Genomic DNA, 7,526 nt, shown 5'->3' with positions numbered 1-7,526 from the left:
ACTTTTATACGTGTTGTGTTTAATGCTTTGTGCGTTTAACGCTTATGCAATCTAAATTCTCTGCGTTTTTTGGTAGGTGAGCAGTTGAACTACGAATCCACATACACATACGCATACATAAAAGTACTTGTGTGTGTGTTATGTAGCTGTAACTGTTCATTACGTTTAGATAATCCATAATGCTTGCTGCGGTGGGCGGAGTGTCATCGATAGTTGGCGCTGCCAACCGGCATACAGGTGGTAACCCGCTGAATAATTTTGAAGTGAGTGGAGGGAGAGGAAGCTTTTTTTTGAAAAGAGACAGGGAGTTCGCGCGCTCAAGCGATGGAGAAGAAGTTTTTGGTAGGAAAGAGAAAGGGAGTTCGCGCGCTCAAGAAAGGGAGATGGCAAAATATTATCCGAGCAGCTAACAAAAGAAAGAATAAAAAGGCCAATGATCGGATTTTTTGGAGGACAGTTGAAAGTCAACGGCTAGAAGGAAGGAGGCAAAGGAACGCAAGGCGCAAAAAAAAAGAAAAATATAAAAATTCTGTTTTTTTTGGAGTGCAAAGAAAATTTAAAGGTCAAAAATACAAACCGACGGCAACAAATTCGAGTGATCAAGAAAGTTTAAAACCCAAAAATACAAGACTATAATATTTAATAAAATCCACCGACGGCAACAAATTCAAATGATCAAGAAAAATTTATAAAAAACCAACAATACAAACCTACAATAATTAATAAAATACCCTGAAGGCAACAAATTCAAATTATAGAGAATAAATTAAAAACCGCAAATACGAACCTACAAAAAGGCCTAACGCAACTCTCGCACAGCTGATCCGTGTTACATCAGTGATGCGCAGCCGTCGATAGCGATGCGTAAACTTTTTGTTGGCTATATTCGTAGATCATAGTTTACGTATTTATATTTGTTTGTTGTGTTAATTATTTAATTATTAAGTTATCAGTATAGCTAAAATTTATTACCTTGAAGCCCATAATCGAGAAAGTTATCTTAATCATTAATTGTTATAAGAAATTATGTGCGCTGGGCAATTAACGCATTCCGACTTTTAGCTTTAATCGTCACCGAGACATTTCTATTTTGGTTTTCTACGTGGCAAAGGCTAGTTGATTATTGAGTGCAAAGATTTTTCTTTCCTCAGGCATAAGATTTCTGTGAGTAGATACCCTCCTATTTATCCCGGGGAGCTCCGAAGGGTACTTAAGGGTGTCCCCCCAATAATCTGAAAACTCACCTTCGGTTGGAAAAAAAGGAGATATATGTATATATAAATAACCTAATTTTTGTATGTAGGTTAAAAAGTCTTTAAGCCCCAAAACCAGACTGCGCCAAAAGACAGCAATTGTGAAGGCGTAGAAGGTCGAATGAAGATTTGTCAGGTCTCGTTCCTTTAAATTAAATTTAGGGTAATAACCATAAATACTAATAAGTCCGAGCATAAAATGTTAGCCGTAAGCCATGAATATTAAATATACCTAGTCAATTAAAATGAGGACTTAAATTTTGTAAATGGAGGGGAGGGGACCCAAAAGATTCTTGGAATAATCTGTGATCTTTAACATTAATAGGGGGGGCCCTAAAATATGATATCGTCCCACAGGAAGGGCGGGAACGCTACGGCGGTAACAGCGAGGCCACCGGTGGACGTCGAAGTTAAAGTAAATTTTTTTTGTTTTAAATAATTGTTGCCACTGTCCGTTACATCAGCTGTTTAATAGAGATGTGTAGATTTGTTCAGTGTTGTGTTATTGTACGGTCGACGGGCATGGGTAGACTCACCCCTAATGGAGCACTGGCTGGCCGGAGCTGCCCCCCTAGGACAAACCGACACGTAACATGCTGCTTATCGCATTTAAGTAAGCGATTGCAGTTTTTGCAATTGCATCTTTTAAAAAATTATAAATGAAGTAATTAGAATACAAAAATATATTTGGGATATATGTTAAGTAAAAAAAAAAGTATGTTTATTAAAATAAAGAGATATTGGTATAGTTTTTGTGCATATAAAACTCGTTATTGACACTAGATGTAAAGCGACGGCCATTATGCGCAGCTGTGAAAGAGGCTGTTCACACTGCCATCATCCAGCAGCTACATCAAAATAGCGTCAAAATAATAATATACCTAAAATATATAATCCCAATTTTTAATTAATTTATAATTATTTAATATTATTATATTTATATATACATCTTTATTTTGTGTATTCATTCACCAGCATAAAGCTGAGATCTGATAAGATAGATTGTGATTTTTATGCGCTTATCACGCAAATCAAGACAAAGAAGAAGAACGCCGCATTGTTAACGTAATCAAAACAAATAAAAGACTGGTGAAAGAAAACTACAAATAAATCATGCAGCTGCACTGCAATAAGCAGGAAAAATAACTGTCACTCTGGGATAAGTGGGTTCATATTAGGTACACACTGGTACAAGTGTTTCACAAATAGGCTATAAATAGGCTAGCAAATCGGAGCGCTGTCTTCGTTTGTACTTAGAGAAAGTCCCAGTTGCTGCTGCTGCTCTCGTCTTCTACTCGATAAAAAGTTATAAAAAGTGTGAGTGATGACCACCAAAATAAAAAAAGTGACTTAAGTCAGTGACCTTGAAAAGAGTGAGACTTCTTATTAATACTATTAAAAATATAAAAGTGTGATAAATTAAGGATAATTAAGATATATGTAATTTAATTTTTGACATTTATTAACTATATATATATATATATAAATATTTTTTAAATAATAGATATTTAAAACATCAAAGCCATAAACTAAAATAATTGACAGCTAATGATCTGGCAACAGCAGTCGACAATCTTCAAGTCTTGAACAACAACTAAAACTGTCGCCAACAACAATATATTTTCTTCAAAATTGCATTTGTTTTGTTTTATTTTACAATAAATAAATAAAATACATAATAAATTGTTTCATTTAATGTGAATTGTACAATATTATCTCAAAGCTACTAACGTTTATTTTAGTTTTTAATGGTTTTCTTTCTTAATATGACATTATAAATAAGTTGAGTTCATTTAACACTGTGACATATACATGACCCACCAAATCGTATAAATTTCTAAGAAACTCAGAACTTTCAACTTTAATTTAGTTTAATTTATTATATTTTTCATTTTTTTTTATATATTTTCCCAAATCTGTTATCAATTTTACATTGGCCAATATTTCAGTTTTACTTTTTTTAAGCCATTTAATATGAAACTTGAATTTTTTAAAAATTTTAGTCCTTGGACTATATTAAATTGCCATTCTGAGTGCTTATGTATTCAAATTTGAGCTTACCTCTTTACAATCTGCACACTTTGGCTTATAGGTATATAAATAAAATATACTTATTTATATATATATTTATTATACTTATATATACATATTATTATCTCACCATAACCTGGTTGTTCCAAGCGTTGCGATAACCATCTCGCTCCGACCAAACATAGAGACGACTCTGAATGTCAACGGCACAGTGCCCGGCTCGTGCTCTGGGCACATTCTCCTCGATGGTGTCCAGGTTGACATTCTCCCACTTCATCATATCTACACAAAAAGCTTATTATTATATACAATGTATATATATTTATATAGATAATATATAGTAGATACCCAAATCAAGTACGGCGAGCGTATTTGTGCATTTCCATTCACGTTCTGTTGTCGCCTTCGAGTCATTTATCTCCAGTGGTACCCAGCCGCCAAAAACATACATTTTATTTGCAATCATAAAAGGCTTGTCCTCGAGTTCTTGGCTTCTCCCACGGCATGGAATCTGTAAAAAAAAAAAACCAAATGGAAAACAATTATAATAATTAATATATATATAATTCGTAATACAGAAATACCCGTGTCAAGCAACCACAAATCGCCCAGGCGGAAACCACTCATTCCGGAGTAGACGAGTAGGCTCAATTGCCCGTATCTTTGCTCGTAAACGAAATACCCGTGTGCGACTCCCGGGGAAGCGGATTTTGCCATTCTGACTATGCACGCCTCGCGTATCCAGTATATACCAATCATTCAGATATCTAAAAGTAATTTAATATAGAATATTTAACTGAGAAATTGCTTACTCTCATTTTATATTTATTTTTGCTTTAAATTCTAGTTTTTGACTTCTCAAAAGTGGTTTAAAAATTTCATTCATTTATAAATTTAAAAATATGAAATTTGATTTTGAATTAAATATATTTTTTATTTGGGATTTTGCTATGTCGAAAATTATAGTTAACTAACGTAACTATGAATTTAATAGTTTAATTTAATAGGATAGTCGAAAATTAGAATTTTAAAAATATTGAATATGAAAATGTATTTTTAATTTAATAAGCTTTATATTTTAATCGAAACGAACTACTAATAAATATATTTTTAGCACCAATTGAATATTGTTTTTTGGTATTAAGCAAATAACTAATAATATTAACATTAATTGCTACATACTAATAAATATAATTATTATTATTGTAAGAAACAAAAGTAGAAAAAAAGGCAACTTATTTACAACTACTAATATTAATTAATAATTGCCACCTACTTGGGAATATTATTTTTTGGGATCATCCAATTCATTGCCCAGTCCGCCAAACAGGAATATTTTCTCGCCGACCATCGTGAAGCTGTGCCCCAGGGTGTGACACCGTTATCCGGCGTCTCTGGGTACATTTTGTGCCATTCCCATTTGGTTGCTTACAACTCGTAAAGTTCATTTGAATATTTGCCATATTCAATCATGCCGCCAAAGACAGACATGCGGGTGCCTTCCACAACAATTCCATAAGCGGCACAACCATTTGGCACATCGCCCTTCAGCACGGGCACATACCATTGATTGGTGACTAAATTAATAATTGGAAATTGACAATTAGCAATCGAAATTATCAAACAACAAAAACGACCTTAATTCTTTGATATTTATGGCACGATGACCGTGGCGGGGACGCGGCTGCGGCCCCGTTGGATTTAAAACGTGTTTCCAACGAAAACCAAATTGATTATTGGCCAACATATTATTATTATTAGGATTATCAATTTGGTAGGTGGCATCCATTTCCATTTTCAATTCAACAGATTATTCGTTTTTAATATATTTGTTTACAATTCAAATTCATCTTTTTGTTTGTCAAAACTGTAAAAAAAACATTAGTCAAGTTAAAATTAAAAATTTAAATGAATTTATACCGACCTGGCAATGTCGTCAAATGGACGACGACGCTCATCAAAAACCGGTATCCAAATTTTGGTGCCATTTTATCACACAATTTGTTAAAATGCGAATTATTGTTGTTTTTCTTTCTCGCTTTCCAAATTAACAATTGCACTTTATTGAAATTGATATGCAAGTCAATAATAAATGGAAATGCGACACACTCCGAAATTCGTGCACTCATACAATGCGCAAAAAGCCGAAGAAAACGACAACGACGCGCACAGAGGCAACTCAAAAAGGTCTCAGGCAGAGAGCCGAACTGGATCATCGCTGCGCATCAGCGCTGGGAGGGTTACTCTGTGGCCTAAGTTTGCTACCTAACATATACATATGTATATATATCGATAAGCGCAACTCAATTTGGCTAGCGAGGGAAGAACAATATTTTTTGTTTATATAAAATTATTATAAAATAAAAATATAACTGGAATGGATAATATGCACATTTAAAACCAAACTATAATTAAGCATTAATAATTAATAGCAAAACAATATTTTTTTTGTTTGTATATTAATTGTTATAATAAAATAAAATAGTCAATAAAAATATAACTTCAATAAATTGTTTATATATAAAGATATCAACGATAAAACAATAAGTTAACCAATAACTAATTATTTTTATTCATTTAATTTGCTTATCGATGTTTTTATGAAAAAATAAAAATATAACTTGAATAAATTAATTTCTAATACATTTTAAGTATATAACGATACACGCAATCAAAATAAAATATAATTTTTATTGATCATTTTAATTAATATTAAATAAGTCGACAATACATAGAGGCGTCAATCGACAAAAGAGTGCATTAGATTTTTTTCGAATCTCTGGACGCAGTTGTGCCTAGACGGCGACGCGTCGATAAATTTGCAGTGTACCTGTTCGTACCAATGCACGCATGCTCATAAAATGCTGTTTTTAATTTATCTGCGATGTTGTCGCAGGAAAGTCAAGTGAAATAACAACCTGCGTTTTGCTGATCGACACGCTGACCACTGCAAAATTTTGCAGTTGCGCCCAGAGATTCAGGAAAAACCTGATGCACTTGTTTGGTGATTTGACGCCTCTATGTATTGTCTGCTTAGTTGTAATATTTATAAAGACGCATATCAACGAAAAATTAATTGATTGCAACTCCCACTTCAAGTATCGAACCATTGACTCAGCATCAGTCAAACTCACGCTCCAATCGATATATTTTGTATATTTAATGTGACCAGCTGGCTTACTCGCAGAAATTCTCTCCAAATTTTCTTTCTAAAAATAATCGATCTATTGTTTGCTTATAGCTTAGAAAAAAAATAGCACGCATACAAATTCATAGTTGCAATCGATCGTTTTCTACGCCTGAAAGTATGCAATTGCTTTAAAGTATGCTCAATTAAAAAATAAACTATTAACTATATATAGTTTTTTTAAAATGTGATGTGCTAATACAAAATACGTGCAACTTTTAAACGTGTTGTGTTTAGTGCTTTGTGTGTTTGACGCTTATGCAATCTAAATTCTCTGCGTTTTTTGGTAGGTGAGAAATTGAACTACGAATCCACATACACATACGCATACATACAAGTACTTGTGTGTGTGTTATGTAGCTGTAACTGTTCATTACGTTTTAGATAATCCGTAATGCTGTTCATCGCATTTACGTAAGCGATTGCAGTTATTGCAATTGCAGCTTTTCAAAAATTATAAATGAAATAATTAGAATATAAAAATATATTAAGTATATATGTTAAGTAAAAAAAAGAATGTTTGTTAAAGTAAAGAGTTATTGTTATTGTTTTGATGCATAATAAAACTCGTTATTGACACTAGATGTAAAGTGACAGCTAACGGTCATTATGTGCAGCTGTGAAAGAGGCTGTTCACACTGGCATCATCCAGCAACTGCATCAAAATAGCGTCAAAATAATAATATACCTTAAATATATAATCCCAATTTATATTTAATTATTAATTATTTAATATTATTATATTTATATATACATCTTTCTTTTCTGTTCCATTCATCAGCATACAGCTGAGATCTGATAAGATAGATTGTGATTTTTATGCGCTTATCACGCAAATCAAGACAAAGAAGACGAACGCCGCATTGTTAACGTAATCAAAACAAACAAACGACAGATGAAAGAAAACAACATATAAAACATGCAGCTATACTGCGATAAGCAGGACAAATAACTGTCACTCTGGGATAAGTGGGTTCATAGTAGGTACAAATTTACACACTGGTACAAGTGTATCGCAAATAGGCTATAAATAGGAGGCTGGCTTGCAAAGCGGA

The sequence above is a fragment of the Drosophila grimshawi genome, unplaced genomic scaffold (assembly GCF_018153295.1).
Source record: "Drosophila grimshawi isolate 15287-2541.00 unplaced genomic scaffold, ASM1815329v1 contig_80, whole genome shotgun sequence".
In the NCBI taxonomy this organism is placed as follows: Eukaryota; Metazoa; Arthropoda; class Insecta; order Diptera; family Drosophilidae; genus Drosophila; species Drosophila grimshawi.
Note: the sequence above shows the minus strand (reverse complement) of the source record.